Here is an 18,107-nt window from a genome sequence, read left to right on the forward strand (position 1 = left end):
GGGGCCCCTTATCCTCCGATTTGGTGGGCAGGGACCCTCGGCCTCTGATTTGGTGGGCGGGGCCCCTCAGCCTCTGATTTGGTGGGCGGGGCCCCTCGGCCTCCGATTTGGTTGGCGGGGCCCCTCGGCCTCCGATTTGGTGGGCAGGGACCCTCGGCCTCCTATTTGGTGGGCGGGGACCCTCGGCCTCCAATTTGGTGGGCGGGGACCCTCGGCCTCCAATTTGGTGGGCGGGGACCCTCGGCCTCCAATTTGGTGGGCGGGGACCCTCGGCCTCCGATTTGGTGGGCGGGGACCCTCGGCCTCCGATTTAGTGGGTGGGGACCCTCGGCCTTCAATTTGGTGGGCGGGGCTCCTCGGCCTCCGATTTGGTTGGCGGGGCCCCTCGGCCTCCGATTTGGTTGGCGGGGCCCCTCGGCCTCCGATTTGGTGGGTGGGGACTCTCGGCCTCCGATTTGGTGGGCGGGGACCCTCGGCCTCCGATTTGGTGGGCGGGGACCCCCGGCCTCCGATTTGGTGGGCTGGGACCATCGGCCTCCGATTTGGTGGGCGGGGACCCTCGGCCTCCGCTTTGGTGGGCGGGGCCCCTCGGCCTCCGATTTGGTGGGCGGGGTCCCTCTGCCTCCGATTTGGTGTGCGGGGACCCTCGGCCTCTGCTTTGGTGGGCGGGGCCCCTCGGCCTTCGATTTGGTGGGCGGGGCCCCTCGGCCTCCGATTTGGTGGGCGGGGACCCTCGGCCTCCGATTTGGTGGGCGGGGACCCTCGGCCTCCGATTTTGTGGGCGGGGCCCCTCGGCCTCCGATGTGGTGGGCGGGGCCCCTCGGCCTCTGATGTGGTGGGCCAGGCCCTTCGGCCTCCGCTTTGGTGGGCGGGGCCGCTCGGCCTTCGATTTGGTGGGCGGGGCTCCTCGGCCTCCGATTTGGTTGGCGAAGCCCCTCGGCCTCCGATTTGGTTGGCGGGGCCCCTCGGCCTCCGATTTGGTGGGTGGGGACTCTCGGCCTCCGATTTGGTGGGCGGGGACCCTCGGCCTCCGATTTGGTGGGCGGGGACCCTCGGCCTCCGATTTGGTGGGTGGGGCCTATCGGCCTCCGCTTTGGTGGGCGGGGCCGGGCCCCTCGGCCTCCGCTTGTGTGGGCGGGGCCGCTCGGCCTTCAATTTGGTGGGCGGGGCTCCTCGGCCTCCGATTTGGTTGGCGGGGCCCCTCGGCCTCCGATTTGGTTGGCGGGGCCCCTCGGCCTCCGATTTGGTGGGTGGGGACTCTCGGCCTCCGATTTGGTGGGCGGGGACCCTCGGCCTCCGATTTGGTGGGCGGGGACCCCCGGCCTCCGATTTGGTGGGCAGGGACCATCGGCCTCCGATTTGGTGGTCGGGGACCCTCGGCCTCCGCTTTGGTGGGCGGGGCCCCTCGGCCTCCGATTTGGTGGGCGGGGTCCCTCTGCCTCCGATTTGGTGTGCGGGGACCCTCGGCCTCTGCTTTGGTGGGCGGGGCCCCTCGGCCTCCGATGTGGTGGGCGGGGCCCCTCGGCCTCTGATGTGGTGGGCCAGGCCCTTCAGCCTCCGCTTTGGTGGGCAGGGCCGCTCGGCCTTCGATTTGGTGGGCGGGGCTCCTCGGCCTCCGATTTGGTTGGCGAAGCCCCTCGGCCTCCGATTTGGTTGGCGGGGCCCCTCGGCCTCCGATTTGGTGGGCGGGGACTCTCGGCCTCCGATTTGGTGGGCGGGGACCCTCGGCCTCCGATTTGGTGGGCGGGGACCCTCGGCCTCCGATTTGGTGGGCAGGGACCCTCGGCCTCCGATTTGGTGGTCGGGGACCCTCGGCCTCCGATTTGGTGGGCGGGGCCCCTCGGCCTCCGATTTGGTGGGCGGGGTCCCTCTGCCTCCGATTTGGTGTCCGGGGACCCTCGGCCTCCGATTTGGTGGGCGGGGACCCTCGGCCTCCGATTTGGTGGGCGGGGCCCATCGGCCTCCGATGTGGTGGGCGGGGCCCCTCGGCCTCCGATGTGGTGGGCGGGGACCCCCGGCCTCTGATTTGGTGGGCGGGGCCCCTCGGCCTCCGATTTGGTGGGCGGGGACCCTCGGCCTCCGATTTGGTGGGCGGGGACCCTCGGCCTCCGATTTGGTAGGCGGGGCCCCTCGGCCTCCGATTTGGTGGGCGGGGACCCTCGGCCTCCGATTTGGTGGGCGGGGACCCTCGGCCTCCGATTTGGTGGGCGGGGCCCCTCGGCCTCCGATTTGGTGGGCGGGGCCACTCGGCCTCCGATTTGGTGGGCGGGCCCCTCGGCCTCCGATTTGGTGGGCGGGGCCACTCGGCCTCCGATTTGGTTGGCGGGGCCCCTTATCCTCCGATTTGGTGGGTGGGGACTCTCGGCCTCCGATTTGGTGAGCGGGGACCCTCGGCCTCCGATTTGGTGGGCGGGGCCCCTTGGCCTCCGATTTGGTTGGCGGGGCCCCTCGGCCTCCAATTTGGTGGGCGGGGACCCTCGGCCTCCGATTTGGTGGGCGGGGACCCTCGGCCTCCAATTTGGTGGGCGGGGACCCTCGGCCTCCGATTTGGTGGGCGGGGACCCTCGGCCTCCGATTTGGTGGGCGGGGACCCTCAGCCTCCGATTTGGTGGGCGGGGACCCTCGGCCTCCGATTTGGTGGGCGGGGCCCCTCGGCCTCCGATGTGGTGGGCGGGGCCCCTCGGCCTCCGCTTTGGTGGGCGGGGCCAGGCCCCTCGGCCTCCGCTTTGGTGGGCGGGGCCGCTCGGCCTTCGATTTGGTGGGCGGGGCTCCTCGGCCTCCAATTTGGTTGGCGAAGCCCCTCGGCCTCCGATTTGGTTGGCGGGGCCCCTCGGCCTCCGATTTGGTGGGCGGTAACTCTCGGCCTCCGATTTGGTGGGCGGGGACCCTCGGCCTCCGATTTGGTGGGCGGGGACCCTCAACCTCTGATTTGGTGGGCAGGGACCCCCGGCCTCCAATTTGGTGGTCGGGGACCCTCGGCCTCCGATTTGGTTGGCGGGGCCCTTCGGCCTCCGATTTGGTGGGCGGGGACCCTCGGCCTCCGATTTGGTTGGTGGGGCCCCTCGGCCTCCGATTTGGTGGGCGGGGCCCCTCGGCCTCCGATTTGGTGGGTGGGGACCCTCAGCCTCCAATTTGGTGGGCGGGGATCCTTGGCCTCCGATTTGGTGGGCGGGGACCCTTGGCCTCCGATTTGGTGGGTGGGGACCCTTGGCCTCCGATTTGGTGGGCGGGGCCCCTCGACCTCCGATGTGGTGGGCGGGGCCCCTCGGCCACCGCTTTGGTGGGTAGGGCCGGGCCCCTCGGCCTCCGCTTTGGTGGGCGGGGCCGCTCGGCCTTCGATTTGGTTGGCGGGGCTCCTCGGCTTCCGATTTGGTTGGCGGGGCCCCTCGGCCTCCGATTTGGTTGGCGGTGCCCCTCGGCCTCCGATTTGGTGGGCGGGGACTCTCGGCCTCCGATTTGGTGGGTGGGGACCCTCGGCCTCCGATTTGGTGGGCGGGGCCCCTCGGCCTCCGATTTGGTGGGCGGGGACCCTCGGCCTCCAATTTGGTTGGCGGGGCCCCTCGGCCTCCGATTTGGTGGGCGGGGACCCTCAGCCTCCGATTTGGTGTGCGGGGACCCTCGGCCTCCAATTTGGTGGGCGGGGACCCTCGGCCTCCGATTTGGTGGGCGGGGACCCTCGGCCTCCGATTTGGTGGGCGGGGACCCTCGGCCTCCGATTTGGTGGGTGGGGACCCTCGGCCTCCGATTTGGTGGGCGGGGCCCCTCGGCCTCCGATGTGGTGGGCGGGGCCCCTCGGCCTCCGCTTTGGTGGGCGGGGCCGGGCCCCTCGGCCTCCGCTTTGGTGGGCGGGGCCGCTCGGCCTTCGATTTGTTGGGCGGGGCTCCTCGGCCTTCGATTTGGTGGGCGGGGACCCTCGGCCTCCGATTTGGTGGGCGGGGACCCTCGGCCTCCAATTTGGTGGGCGGGGACCCTCGGCCTCCGATTTGGTGGGCGGCGACCCTCGGCCTCCGATTTGGTGGGCGGGGCCCCTCGGCCTCCGATTTGGTGGGCGGGTCCCCTCGGCCTCCGATTTGGTGGGCGGGGCCCCTCGGCCTCCGATTTGGTGGGCGGGGACCCTCGGCCTCCGATTTGGTTGGCGAGGCCCCTCGGCCTCCGATTTGGTTGGCGGGGCCCCTCGGCCTCCGATTTGGTGGGCGGGGACCCTCAGCCTCCGATTTGGTGTTCGGGGACCCTCGGCCTCCAATTTGGTGGGCGGGGACCCTCGGCCTCCGATTTGGCGGGCGGGGACCCTCGGCCTCCGATTTGGTGGGTGGGGACCCTCGGCCTCCGATTTGGTGGGTGGGGACCCTCGGCCTCCGATTTGGTGGGCGAGGCCCCTCGGCCTCCGATGTGGTGGGCGGGGCCCTTAGGCCTCCGCTTCGGTGGGCGGGGCCGGGCCCCCCAGCCTCCGCTTTGGTGGGCGGGGCCGCTCGGCCTTCGATTTGTTGGGCGGGGCTCCTCGGCCTTCGATTTGGTTGGCGGGGCCTCTCGGCCTCCGATTTGGTTGGCGGGGCCCCTTATCCTCCGATTTGGTGGGCGGGGACTCTCGGCCTCCGATTTGGTGGGCGGGGACCCTCGGCCTCCGATTTGGTTGGCGGGGCCCCTTGGCCTCCGATTTGGTGGGCGGGGACCCTCGGCCTCCGATTTGGTGGGCGGGGCCCCTCGGCCTCCGATTTGGTGGGCGGGGACCCTCGGCCTCCGATTTGGTGGGCGGGGACCCTCGGCCTCCGATTTGGTGGGCGGGGCCCCTCGGCCTCCGATTTGGTGGGCGGGGCCACTCGGCCTCCGATTTGGTGGGCGGGCCCCTCGGCCTCCGATTTGGTGGGCGGGGCCACTCGGCCTCCGATTTGGTTGGCGGGGCCCCTTATCCTCCGATTTGGTGGGTGGGGACTCTCGGCCTCCGATTTGGTGAGCGGGGACCCTCGGCCTCCGATTTGGTGGGCGGGGCCCCTTGGCCTCCGATTTGGTTGGCGGGGCCCCTCGGCCTCCAATTTGGTGGGCGGGGACCCTCGGCCTCCGATTTGGTGGGCGGGGACCCTCGGCCTCCAATTTGGTGGGCGGGGACCCTCGGCCTCCGATTTGGTGGGCGGGGACCCTCGGCCTCCGATTTGGTGGGCGGGGACCCTCAGCCTCCGATTTGGTGGGCGGGGACCCTCGGCCTCCGATTTGGTGGGCGGGGCCCCTCGGCCTCCGATGTGGTGGGCGGGGCCCCTCGGCCTCCGCTTTGGTGGGCGGGGCCAGGCCCCTCGGCCTCCGCTTTGGTGGGCGGGGCCGCTCGGCCTTCGATTTGGTGGGCGGGGCTCCTCGGCCTCCAATTTGGTTGGCGAAGCCCCTCGGCCTCCGATTTGGTTGGCGGGGCCCCTCGGCCTCCGATTTGGTGGGCGGTAACTCTCGGCCTCCGATTTGGTGGGCGGGGACCCTCGGCCTCCGATTTGGTGGGCGGGGACCCTCAACCTCTGATTTGGTGGGCAGGGACCCCCGGCCTCCAATTTGGTGGTCGGGGACCCTCGGCCTCCGATTTGGTTGGCGGGGCCCTTCGGCCTCCGATTTGGTGGGCGGGGACCCTCGGCCTCCGATTTGGTTGGTGGGGCCCCTCGGCCTCCGATTTGGTGGGCGGGGCCCCTCGGCCTCCGATTTGGTGGGTGGGGACCCTCAGCCTCCAATTTGGTGGGCGGGGATCCTTGGCCTCCGATTTGGTGGGCGGGGACCCTTGGCCTCCGATTTGGTGGGTGGGGACCCTTGGCCTCCGATTTGGTGGGCGGGGCCCCTCGACCTCCGATGTGGTGGGCGGGGCCCCTCGGCCACCGCTTTGGTGGGTAGGGCCGGGCCCCTCGGCCTCCGCTTTGGTGGGCGGGGCCGCTCGGCCTTCGATTTGGTTGGCGGGGCTCCTCGGCTTCCGATTTGGTTGGCGGGGCCCCTCGGCCTCCGATTTGGTTGGCGGTGCCCCTCGGCCTCCGATTTGGTGGGCGGGGACTCTCGGCCTCCGATTTGGTGGGTGGGGACCCTCGGCCTCCGATTTGGTGGGCGGGGCCCCTCGGCCTCCGATTTGGTGGGCGGGGACCCTCGGCCTCCAATTTGGTTGGCGGGGCCCCTCGGCCTCCGATTTGGTGGGCGGGGACCCTCAGCCTCCGATTTGGTGTGCGGGGACCCTCGGCCTCCAATTTGGTGGGCGGGGACCCTCGGCCTCCGATTTGGTGGGCGGGGACCCTCGGCCTCCGATTTGGTGGGCGGGGACCCTCGGCCTCCGATTTGGTGGGTGGGGACCCTCGGCCTCCGATTTGGTGGGCGGGGCCCCTCGGCCTCCGATGTGGTGGGCGGGGCCCCTCGGCCTCCGCTTTGGTGGGCGGGGCCGGGCCCCTCGGCCTCCGCTTTGGTGGGCGGGGCCGCTCGGCCTTCGATTTGTTGGGCGGGGCTCCTCGGCCTTCGATTTGGTGGGCGGGGACCCTCGGCCTCCGATTTGGTGGGCGGGGACCCTCGGCCTCCAATTTGGTGGGCGGGGACCCTCGGCCTCCGATTTGGTGGGCGGCGACCCTCGGCCTCCGATTTGGTGGGCGGGGCCCCTCGGCCTCCGATTTGGTGGGCGGGTCCCCTCGGCCTCCGATTTGGTGGGCGGGGCCCCTCGGCCTCCGATTTGGTGGGCGGGGACCCTCGGCCTCCGATTTGGTTGGCGAGGCCCCTCGGCCTCCGATTTGGTTGGCGGGGCCCCTCGGCCTCCGATTTGGTGGGCGGGGACCCTCAGCCTCCGATTTGGTGTTCGGGGACCCTCGGCCTCCAATTTGGTGGGCGGGGACCCTCGGCCTCCGATTTGGCGGGCGGGGACCCTCGGCCTCCGATTTGGTGGGTGGGGACCCTCGGCCTCCGATTTGGTGGGTGGGGACCCTCGGCCTCCGATTTGGTGGGCGAGGCCCCTCGGCCTCCGATGTGGTGGGCGGGGCCCTTAGGCCTCCGCTTCGGTGGGCGGGGCCGGGCCCCCCAGCCTCCGCTTTGGTGGGCGGGGCCGCTCGGCCTTCGATTTGTTGGGCGGGGCTCCTCGGCCTTCGATTTGGTTGGCGGGGCCTCTCGGCCTCCGATTTGGTTGGCGGGGCCCCTTATCCTCCGATTTGGTGGGCGGGGACTCTCGGCCTCCGATTTGGTGGGCGGGGACCCTCGGCCTCCGATTTGGTTGGCGGGGCCCCTTGGCCTCCGATTTGGTGGGCGGGGACCCTCGGCCTCCGATTTGGTGGGCGGGGCCCCTCGGCCTCCGATTTGGTGGGCGGGGCCCCTCGGCCTCCGATTTGGTTGGCGGGGCCCCTCCTCCGATTTGGTGGGCAGGGACCCTCGGCCTCCGATTTGGTGGGCGGGGACCCTCGGCCTCCAATTTGGAGGGCGGGGACCCTCGGCCTCCGATTTGGTGGGCGGCGACCCTCGGCCTCCGATTTGGTGGGTGGGGGCCCTCGGACTCCGATTTGGTGGGCGGGGCCCCTCGGCCTCCGATGTGGTGGGCGGGGCCCATCGGCCTCCGCTTTGGTGGGCGGGGCCGGGCCCCTCGGCCTCCTCTTGTGTGGGCGGGGCCGTTCGGCCTTCAATTTCGTGGGCGGGGCTCCTCGGCCTCCGATTTGGTTGGCGGGGCCCCTCGGCCTCCGATTTGGTGGGCGGGGCCCCTCGGCCTCCGATTTGGTGGGTGGGGTCCCTCTGCCTCCGATTTGGTGTGCGGGGACCCTCGGCCTCCGCTTTGGTGGGCGGGGCCCCTCGGCCTTCGATTTGGTGGGCGGGGCCCCTCGGCCTCCGATTTGGTTGGTGTGGACTCTCGGCCTCCGATTTGGTGGGCGGGGATCCTCGGCCTCCGATTTGGTGGGCGGGGACCCTCGGCCTCCGATTTGGTGGGCGGGGACCCTCGGCCTCCGATTTGGTGGGCGGGGCCCATCGGCCTCCGATGTGGTGGGCGGGGCCCCTCGGCCTCCGATTTGGTGGGCGGGGACCCCCGGCCTCCGATTTGGTGGGCGGGGCCCCTCGGCCTTCGATTTGTTGGGCGGGGCTCCTCGGCCTTCGATATGGTTGGCGGGGCCCCTCTGCCTCCGATTTGGTTGGCGGGGCCCCTTATCCTTCGATTTGGTGGGCGGGGACTCTCGGCCTCTGATTTGGTGGGCGGGGACCCTCGGCCTCCGATTTGGGGGGCGGGGCCCCTCGGCCTCCGATTTGGTGGGCGGGGCCCCTCGGCCTCCGATTTGGTGGGCGGAGCCCCTCGGCCTCCGATTTGGTGGGCGGGGACCCTCGGCCTCCGATTTGGTGGGCGGGGCCCCTCAGCCTCCGATTTGGTTGGCGGGGCCCCTCGGCCTCCGATTTGGTGGGCTGGGACCCTCGGCCTCCGATTTGGTGGGCGGGTGCCCCTCGGCCTCCAATTTGGTTGGTGGGGCCCTCGGCCTCCGATTTGGTGGGCGGGGCCCCTCGGCCTCCGATTTGGTGGGCGGGGACCCTCGGCCTCCAATTTGGTGGGCGGGGACCCTCGACCTCCGATTTGGTGGGCGGGGACCCTCGGCCTCTGATTTGGTGGGTGGGGACACTCGGCCTCCGATTTGGTGGGCGGGGCCCCTCGGCCTCTGATGTGGTGGGCGGGGCCCCTCGGCCTCTGGTTTGGTGGGCGGGGCCAGGCCACTTGGCCTCCGCTTTGGTGGGCGGGGCCGCTCGGCCTCCGATTTGGTTGGCGGGGCCCCTCGGCCTCCGATTTGGTGGGCGGGGACTCTCGGCCTCCGATTTGGTGGGCGGGGACTCTCGGCCTCCGATTTGGTGGGCGGGGACCCTCGGCCTCCGATTTGGTGGGCGGGGACCCTCGGCCTCCGATTTGGTGGGCAGGGACCCTCGGCCTCCGATTTGGTGGTCGGGGACCCTCGGCCTCCGCTTTGGTGGGCGGGGCCCCTCGGCCTCCGATTTGGTGGGCGGGGCCCCTCGGCCTCCGATTTGGTGGGCGGGGTCCCTCGGCCTCCGATTTGGTGTGCGGGGACCCTCGGCCTCCGCTTTGGTGGGCGGAACCCCTCGGCCTTCGATTTGGTGGGCGGGGCCCCTCGGCCTCCGATTTGGTTGGTGTGCACCCTCGGCCTCCGATTTGGTGGGCGGGGACCCTCGGCCTCCGATTTGGTGGGCGGGGACCCTCGGCCTCCGATTTGGTGGGCGGGGACCCTCGGCCTCCGATTTGGTGGGCGGGGACCCTCGGCCTCCAATTTGGTGGGCGGGGCCCCTCGGCCTCCGATTTGGTGGGCGGGGACCCTCGGCCTCCAATTTGGTGGGCGGGGACCCAAGGCCTCCGATTTGGTGGGCGGCGACCCTCGGCCTCCGATTTGGTGGGTGGGGACCCTCGGACTCCGATTTGGTGGGCGGGGCCCCTCGGCTTCCGATGTGGTGGGCGGGGCGCATCGGCCTCCGCTTTGGTGGGCGGGGCCGGGCCCCTCGGCCTCCGCTTGTGTGGGCGGGGCCGCTCGGCCTTCAATTTGGTGGGCGGGGCTCCTCGGCCTCCGATTTGGTTGGCGGGGCCCCTCGGCCTCCGATTTGGTTGGCGGGGCCCCTCGGCCTCCGATTTGGTGGGCGGGGACTCTCGGCCTCTGATTTGGTGGGCGGGGACCCTCGGCCTCCGATTTGGTGGGCGGGGACCCTCGGCCTCCGATTTGGTGGGCAGGGACCATCGGCCTCCGATTTGGTGGTCGGGGACCCTCGGCCTCCGCTTTGGTGGGCGGGGCCCCTCGGCCTCCGATTTGGTGGGCGGGGCCCCTCGGCCTCCGCTTTGGTGGGCGGGGCCGCTCGGCCTTCGATTTGGTGGGCGGGGCTCCTCGGCCTCCGATTTGGTTGGCGGGGCCCCTCGGCCTCCGATTTGGTTGGCGGGGCCCCTCGGCCTCCGATTTGGTGGGCGGGGACTCTCGGCCTCCGATTTGGTGGGCGGGGACTCTCGGCCTCCGATTTGGTGGGCGGGGACCCTCGGCCTCCGATTTGGTGGGCGGGGACCCTCGGCCTCCGATTTGGTGGGCAGGGACCCTCGGCCTCCGATTTGGTGGTCGGGGACCCTCGGCCTCTGATTTGGTGGGTGGGGACACTCGGCCTCCGATTTGGTGGGCGGGGCCCCTCGGCCTCCGATTTGGTGGGCGGGGCCCCTCGGCCTCCGGTTTGGTGGGCGGGGCCAGGCCACTTGGCCTCCGCTTTGGTGGGCGGGGCCGCTCGGCCTTCGATTTGGTGGGCGGGGCTCCTCGGCCTCCGATTTGGTTGGCGGGGCCCCTCGGCCTCCGATTTGGTTGGCGGGGCCCCTCGGCCTCCGATTTGGTGGGCGGCGACCCTCGGCCTCCGATTTGGTGGGTGGGGACCCTCGGACTCCGATTTGGTGGGCGGGGCCCCTCGGCCTCCGATGTGGTGGGCGGGGCGCATCGGCCTCCGCTTTGGTGGGTGGGGCCGGGCCCCTCGGCCTCCGCTTGTGTGGGCGGGGCCGCTCGGCCTTCAATTTGGTGGGCGGGTCTCCTCGGCCTCCGATTTGGTTGGCGGGGCCCCTCGGCCTCCGATTTGGTTGGCGGGGCCCCTCGGCCTCCGATTTGGTGGGCGGGGACTCTCGGCCTCTGATTTGGTGGGCGGGGACCCTCGGCCTCCGATTTGGTGGGCGGGGACCCTCGGCCTCCGATTTGGTGGGCAGGGACCATCGGCCTCCGATTTGGTGGTCGGGGACCCTCGGCCTCCGCTTTGGTGGGCGGGGACCCTCGGCCTCCGATTTGGTGGGCGGGGACCCTCGGCCTCCGATTTGGTGGGCAGGGACCCTCGGCCTCCGATTTGGTGGTCGGGGACCCTCGGCCTCTGATTTGGTGGGTGGGGACACTCGGCCTCCGATTTGGTGGGCGGGGCCCCTCGGCCTCCGATGTGGTGGGCGGGGCCCCTCGGCCTCCGGTTTGGTGGGCGGGGCCAGGCCACTTGGCCTCCGCTTTGGTGGGCGGGGCCGCTCGGCCTTCGATTTGGTGGGCGGGGCTCCTCGGCCTCCGATTTGGTTGGCGGGGCCCCTCGGCCTCCGATTTGGTTGGCGGGGCCCCTCGGCCTCCGATTTGGTGGGCGGGGACTCTCGGCCTCCGATTTGGTGGGCGGGGACCCTCGGCCTCCGATTTGGTGGGCGGGGACCCTCGGCCTCCGATTTGGTGGGCGGGGACCCTCGGCCTCCGATTTGGTGGTCGGGGACCCTCGGCCTCCGCTTTGGTGGGCGGGGCCCCTCGGCCTCCGATTTGGTGGGCGGGGCCCCTCGGCCTCCGATTTGGTGGGCGGGGTCCCTCTGCCTCCGATTTGGTGTGCGGGGACCCTCGGCCTCCGCTTTGGTGGGCGGAACCCCTCGGCCTTCGATTTGGTGGGCGGGGCCCCTCGGCCTCCGATTTGGTTGGTGTGCACCCTCGGCCTCCGATTTGGTGGGCGGGGACCCTCGGCCTCCGATTTGGTGGGCGGGGACCCTCGGCCTCCGATTTGGTGGGCGGGGACCCTTGGCCTCCGATTTGGTGGGCGGGGACCCTCGGCCTCCGATTTGGTGGGCGGGGACCCTCGGCCTCCAATTTGGTGGGCGGGGCCCCTCGGCCTCCGATTTGGTGGGCGGGGACCCTCGGCCTCCAATTTGGTGGGCGGGGACCCTCGGCCTCCGATTTGGTGGGCGGCGACCCTCGGCCTCCAATTTGGTGGGTGGGGACCCTCGGACTCCGATTTGGTGGGCGGGGCCCCTCGGCCTCCGATGTGGTGGGCGGGGCGCATCGGCCTCCACTTTGGTGGGCGGGGCCGGGCCCCTCGGCCTCCGCTTGTGTGGGCGGGGCCGCTCGGCCTTCAATTTGGTGGGCGGGGCTCCTCGGCCTCCGATTTGGTTGGCGGGGCCCCTCGGCCTCCGATTTGGTTGGCGGGGCCCCTCGGCCTCCGATTTGGTGGGCGGGGACTCTCGGCCTCCGATTTGGTGGACGGGGACCCTCGGCCTCCGATTTGGTGGGCGGGGACCCTCGGCCTCCGATTTGGTGGGCGGGGACCATCGGCCTCCGATTTGGTGGTCGTGGACCCTCGGCCTCCGCTTTGGTGGGCGGGGCCCCTCGGCCTCCGATTTGGTGGGCGGGGACCCTCGGCCTCCGCTTTGGTGGGCGGGGCCCCTCGGCCTTCGATTTGGTGGGCGGGGCCCCTCGGCCTCCGATTTGGTTGGTGTGGACCCTCGGCCTCCGATTTGGTGGGCGGGGACCCTCGGCCTCCGATTTGGTGGGCGGGGACCCTCGGCCTTCGATTTGGTGGGCGGGGACCCCCGGCCTCCGATTTGGTGGGCGGGGCCCATCGGCCTCCGATGTGGTGGGCGGGGCCCCTCGGCCTCCGATTTGGTGGGCGGGGACCCCCGGCCTCCGATTTGGTGGGCGGGGCCCCTCGGCCTTCGATTTGTTGGGCGGGGCTCCTTGGCCTTCGATATGGTTGGCGGGGCCCCTCGGCCTCCGATTTGGTTGGCGGGGCCCCTTATCCTTCGATTTGGTGGGCGGGGACTCTCGGCCTCTGATTTGGTGGGCGGGGACCCTCGGCCTCCGATTTGGTGGGCGGGGCCCCTCGGCCTCTGATTTGGTTGGCGGGGCCCCTCGGCCTCCGATTTGGTGGGCGGGGACCCTCGGCCTCTGATTTGGTGGGCGGGGCCCCTCGGCCTCCGATTTGGTGTGCGGGGACCCTCGGCCTCCGCTTTGGTGGGCGGAACCCCTCGGCCTTCGATTTGGTGGGCGGGGCCCCTCGGCCTCCGATTTGGTTGGTGTGCACCCTCGGCCTCCGATTTGGTGGGCGGGGACCCTCGGCCTCCGATTTGGTGGGCGGCGACCCTCGGCCTCCGATTTGGTGGGTGGGGACCCTCGGCCTCCGATTTGGTGGGCGGGGACCCTTGGCCTCCGATTTGGTGGGCGGGGACCCTCGGCCTCCGATTTGGTGGGCGGGGACCCTCGGCCTTCGATTTGGTGGGCGGGGACCCTCGGCCTCCAATTTGGTGGGCGGGGCCCCTCGGCCTCCGATTTGGTGGGCGGGGACCCTCGGCCTCCGATTTGGTGGGCGGGGCCCCTCGGCCTCCGATTTGGTGGGCGGGGACCCTCGGCCTCCAATTTGGTGGGCGGGGACCCTTGACCTCCGATTTGGTGGGCGGGGACCCTCGGCCTCTGATTTGGTGGGTGGGGACACTCGGCCTCCGATTTGGTGGGTGGGGCCCCTCGGCCTCCGATGTGGTGGGCGGGGCCCCTCGGCCTCTGGTTTGGTGGGCAGGGCCAGGCCACTTGGCCTCCGCTTTGGTGGGCGGGGCCGCTCGGCCTTCGATTTGGTGGGCGGGGCTCCTCGGCCTCCGATTTGGTTGGTGGGGCCCCTCGGCCTCCGATTTGGTTGGCGGGGCCCCTCGGCCTCCGATTTGGTGGGCTGGGACTCTCGGCCTCCGATTTGGTGGGCGGGGACTCTCGGCCTCCGATTTGGTGGGCGGGGACCCTCGGCCTCCGATTTGGTGGGCGGGGACCCTCGGCCTCCGATTTGGTGGGCAGGGACCCTCGGCCTCCGATTTGGTGGTCGGGGACCCTCGGCCTCCGCTTTGGTGGGCGGGGCCCCTCGACCTCCGATTTGGTGGGCGGGGCCCCTCGGCCTCCGATTTGGTGGGCGGGGTCCCTCTGCCTCCGATTTGGTGTGCGGGGACCCTCGGCCTCCGCTATGGTGGGCGGAACCCCTCGGCCTTCGATTTGGTGGGCGGGGCCCCTCGGCCTCCGATTTGGTTGGTGTGCACCCTCGGCCTCCGATTTGGTGGGCGGGGACTCTCGGCCTCCGATTTGGTGGGCGGGGACCCTCGGCCTCCGATTTGGTGGGCGGGGACCCTCGGCCTCCGATTTGGTGGGCGGGGACCCTCGGCCTCCAATTTGGTGGGCGGGGCCCCTCGGCCTCCGATTTGGTGGGCGGGGACCCTCGGCCTCCAATTTGGTGGGCGGGGACCCTCGGCCTCCGATTTGGTGGGCGGCGACCCTCGGCCTCCGATTTGGTGGGTGGGGACCCTCGGACTCCGATTTGGTGGGCGGGGCCCCTCGGCCTCTGATGTGGTGGGCGGGGCGCATCGGCCTCCGCTTTGGTGGGCGGGGCCGGGCCCCTCGGCCTCCGCTTGTGTGGGCGGGGCCCCTCGGCCTTCGATTTGGTGGGCGGGGCCCCTCGGCCTTCGATTTGGTGGGCGGGGCCCCTCGGCCTCCGATTTGGTGGGCGGGGCCCCTCGGCCTCCGATTTGGTTGGTGTGGACCCTCGGCCTCCGATTTGGTGGGCGGGGACCCTCGGCCTCCGATTTGGTGGGCGGGGACCCTCGGCCTTCGATTTGGTGGGCGGGGACCCTCGGCCTCCGATTTGGTGGGCGGGGCCCATCGGCCTCCGATGTGGTGGGCGGGGCCCCTCGGCCTCCGATTTGGTGGGCGGGGACCCCCGGCCTCCGATTTGGTGGGCGGGGCCCCTCGGCCTTCGATTTGTTGGGCGGGGCTCCTTGGCCTTCGATATGGTTGGCGGGGCCCCTCGGCCTCCGATTTGGTTGGCGGGGCCCCTTATCCTTCGATTTGGTGGGCGGGGACTCTCGGCCTCTGATTTGGTGGGCGGGGACCCTCGGCCTCCGATTTGGTGGGCGGGGCCCCTCGGCCTCCGATTTGGTTGGCGGGGCCCCTCGGCCTCCGATTTGGTGGGCGGGGACCCTCGGCCTCCGATTTGGTGGGCGGGGCCCCTCGGCCTCCGATTTGGTGGGCGGGGCCCCTCGGCCTCCGATTTGGTGGGCGGGGCCCCTCAGCCTCCGATTTGGTTGGCGGGGCCCCTCGGCCTCCGATTTGGTGGGCAGGGACCCTCGGCCTCTGATTTGGTGGGCGGGGCCCCTCGGCCTCCAATTTGGTTGGTGGGGCCCCTCGGCCTCCGATTTGGTGGGCGGGGCCCCTCGGCCTCTGATTTGGTGGGCGGGGACCCTCGGCCTCCAATTTGGTGGGCGGGGACCCTCGACCTCCGATTTGGTGGGCGGGGACCCTCGGCCTCTGATTTGGTGGGTGGGGACCCTCGGCCTCCGATTTGGTGGGCGGGGCCCCTCGGCCTCCGATGTGGTGGGCGGGGCCCCTCGGCCTCCGGTTTGGTGGGCGGGGCCGGGCCACTTGGCCTCCGCTTTGGTGGGCTGGGCCGCTCGGCCTTCGATTTGGTGGGCGGGGCTCCTCGGCCTCCGATTTGGTTGGCGGGGCCCCTCGGCCTCCGATTTGGTTGGCGGGGCCCCTCGGCCTCCGATTTGGTGGGCGGGGACTCTCGGCCTCCGATTTGGTGGGTGGGGACCCTCGGCCTCCGATTTGGTGGGCGGGGATTCTCGGCCTCCGATTTGGTGGGCAGGGACCCTCGGCCTCCGATTTGGTGGTCGGGGACCCTCGGCCTCCGCTTTGGTGGGCGGGGCCCCTCGGCCTCCGATTTGGTGGGCGGGGTCCCTCTGCCTCCGATTTGGTGTGCGGGGACCCTCGGCCTCCGCTTTGGTGGGCGGGGCCCCTCAGCCTTCGATTTGGTGGGCGGGGCCCCTCGGCCTCCGATTTGGTTGGTGTGGACCCTCGGCCTCCGATTTGGTGGGCGGGGACCCTCGGCCTCCGATTTGGTGGGCGGGGACCCTCGGCCTCCGATTTGGTGGGCGGGGACCCTCAGCCTCCGATTTGGTGGGTGGGGCCCATCGGCCTCCGATGTGGTGGGCGGGGCCCCTCGGCCTCCGATGTGGTAAGCGGGGACCCCCGGCCTCCGATTTGGTGGGCGGGGCCCCTCGGCCTCCGATTTGGTGGGCAGGGACCCTCGGCCTACGATTTGGTGGGCGGGGACCCTCGGCCTCCGATTTGGTAGGCGGGGCCCCTCGGCCTTCGATTTGGTGGGCGGGGACCCTCGGCCTACGATTTGGTGGGCGGGGACCCTCGGCCTCCAATTTGGTGGGCGGGGCCCCTCGGCCTCCGATTTGGTGGGCGGGGCCACTCGGCCTCCGATTTGGTGGGCGGGGCCCCTCGGCCTCCGATTTGGTGGGCGGGGCCACTCAGCCTCCGATTTGGTGGGCGGGGCCCCTCGGCCTCCGATTTGGTGGTCGGGGCCGCTCGGCCTCCGCTTTGGTGGGCGGGGCCGGGCCCCTCGGCCTCTGCTTTGGTGGGCGGGGCCGCTCGGCCTTCGATTTGTTGGGCGGGGCTCCTCGGCCTCCGATTTGGTTGGCGGGGCCCCTCGGCCTCCGATTTGGTTGGCGGGGCCCCTTATCCTCCGATTTGGTGGGCGGGGACTCTCGGCCTCCGATTTGGTGAGCGGGGACCCTCGGCCTCTGATTTGGTGGGCGGAACCCCTCGGCCTTCGATTTGGTGGGCGGGGCCACTCAGCCTCCGATTTGGTGGGCGGGGACTCTCGGCCTCCGATTTGGTGGGCGGGGACCCTCGGCCTCCGATTTGGTGGGCGGGGACCCTCTGCCTCCGATTTGGTGGGCGGGGACCCTCGGCCTCCAATTTGGTGGGCGGGGCCCCTCGGCCTCCGATTTGGTGGGCGGGGACCCTCGGCCTCCAATTTGGTGGGCGGGGACCCTCGGCCTCCGATTTGGTGGGCGGCGACCCTCGGCCTCCGATTTGGTGGGTGGGGACCCTCGGACTCCGATTTGGTGGGCGGGGCCCCTCGGCCTCCGATGTGGTGGGCGGGGCGCATCGGCCTCCGCTTTGGTGGGCGGGGCCGGGCCCCTCGGCCTCCGCTTGTGTGGGCGGGGCCGCTCGGCCTTCAATTTGGTGGGCGGGGCTCCTCGGCCTCCGATTTGGTTGGCGGGGCCCCTCGGCCTCCGATTTGGTTGGCGGGGCCCCTCGGCCTCCGATTTGGTGGGCGGGGACTCTCGGCCTCCGATTTGGTGGGCGGGGACCCTCGGCCTCCGATTTGGTGGGCGGGGACCCTCGGCCTCCGATTTGGTGGGCAGGGACCATCGGCCTCCGATTTGGTGGTCGGGGACCCTCGGCCTCCGCTTTGGTGGGCGGGGCCCCTCGGCCTCCGATTTGGTGGGCGGGGCCCCTCGGCCTCCGCTTTGGTGGGCGGGGCCCCTCGGCCTTCGATTTGGTGGGCGGGGCCCCTCGGCCTCCGATTTGGTTGGTGTGGACCCTCGGCCTCCGATTTGGTGGGCGGGGACCCTCGGCCTCCGATTTGGTGGGCGGGGACCCTCGGCCTTCGATTTGGTGGGCGGGGACCCTCGGCCTCCGATTTGGTGGGCGGGGCCCATCGGCCTCCGATGTGGTGGGCGGGGCCCCTCGGCCTCCGATTTGGTGGGCGGGGACCCCCGGCCTCCGATTTGGTGGGCGGGGCCCCTCGGCCTTCGATTTGTTGGGCGGGGCTCCTTGGCCTTCGATATGGTTGGCGGGGCCCCTCGGCCTCCGATTTGGTTGGCGGGGCCCCTTATCCTTCGATTTGGTGGGCGGGGACTCTCGGCCTCCGATTTGGTGGGCGGGACCCTCGGCCTCCGATTTGGTGGGCGGGGACCCTCTGCCTCCGATTTGGTGGGCGGGGACCCTCGGCCTCCAATTTGGTGGGCGGGGCCCCTCGGCCTCCGATTTGGTGGGCGGGGACCCTCGGCCTCCAATTTGGTGGGCGGGGACCCTCGGCCTCCGATTTGGTGGGCGGCGACCCTCGGCCTCCGATTTGGTGGGTGGGGACCCTCGGACTCCGATTTGGTGGGCGGGGCCCCTCGGCCTCCGATGTGGTGGGCGGGGCGCATCGGCCTCCGCTTTGGTGGGCGGGGCCGGGCCCCTCGGCCTCCGCTTGTGTGGGCGGGGCCGCTCGGCCTTCAATTTGGTGGGCGGGGCTCCTCGGCCTCCGATTTGGTTGGCGGGGCCCCTCGGCCTCCGATTTGGTTGGCGGGGCCCCTCGGCCTCCGATTTGGTGGGCGGGGACTCTCGGCCTCCGATTTGGTGGGCGGGGACCCTCGGCCTCCGATTTGGTGGGCGGGGACCCTCGGCCTCCGATTTGGTGGGCAGGGACCATCGGCCTCCGATTTGGTGGTCGGGGACCCTCGGCCTCCGCTTTGGTGGGCGGGGCCCCTCGGCCTCCGATTTGGTGGGCGGGGCCCCTCGGCCTCCGCTTTG

This window comes from Ranitomeya variabilis, chromosome 2, assembly GCF_051348905.1.
Source record: "Ranitomeya variabilis isolate aRanVar5 chromosome 2, aRanVar5.hap1, whole genome shotgun sequence".
NCBI classification, from domain to species: Eukaryota; Metazoa; Chordata; class Amphibia; order Anura; family Dendrobatidae; genus Ranitomeya; species Ranitomeya variabilis.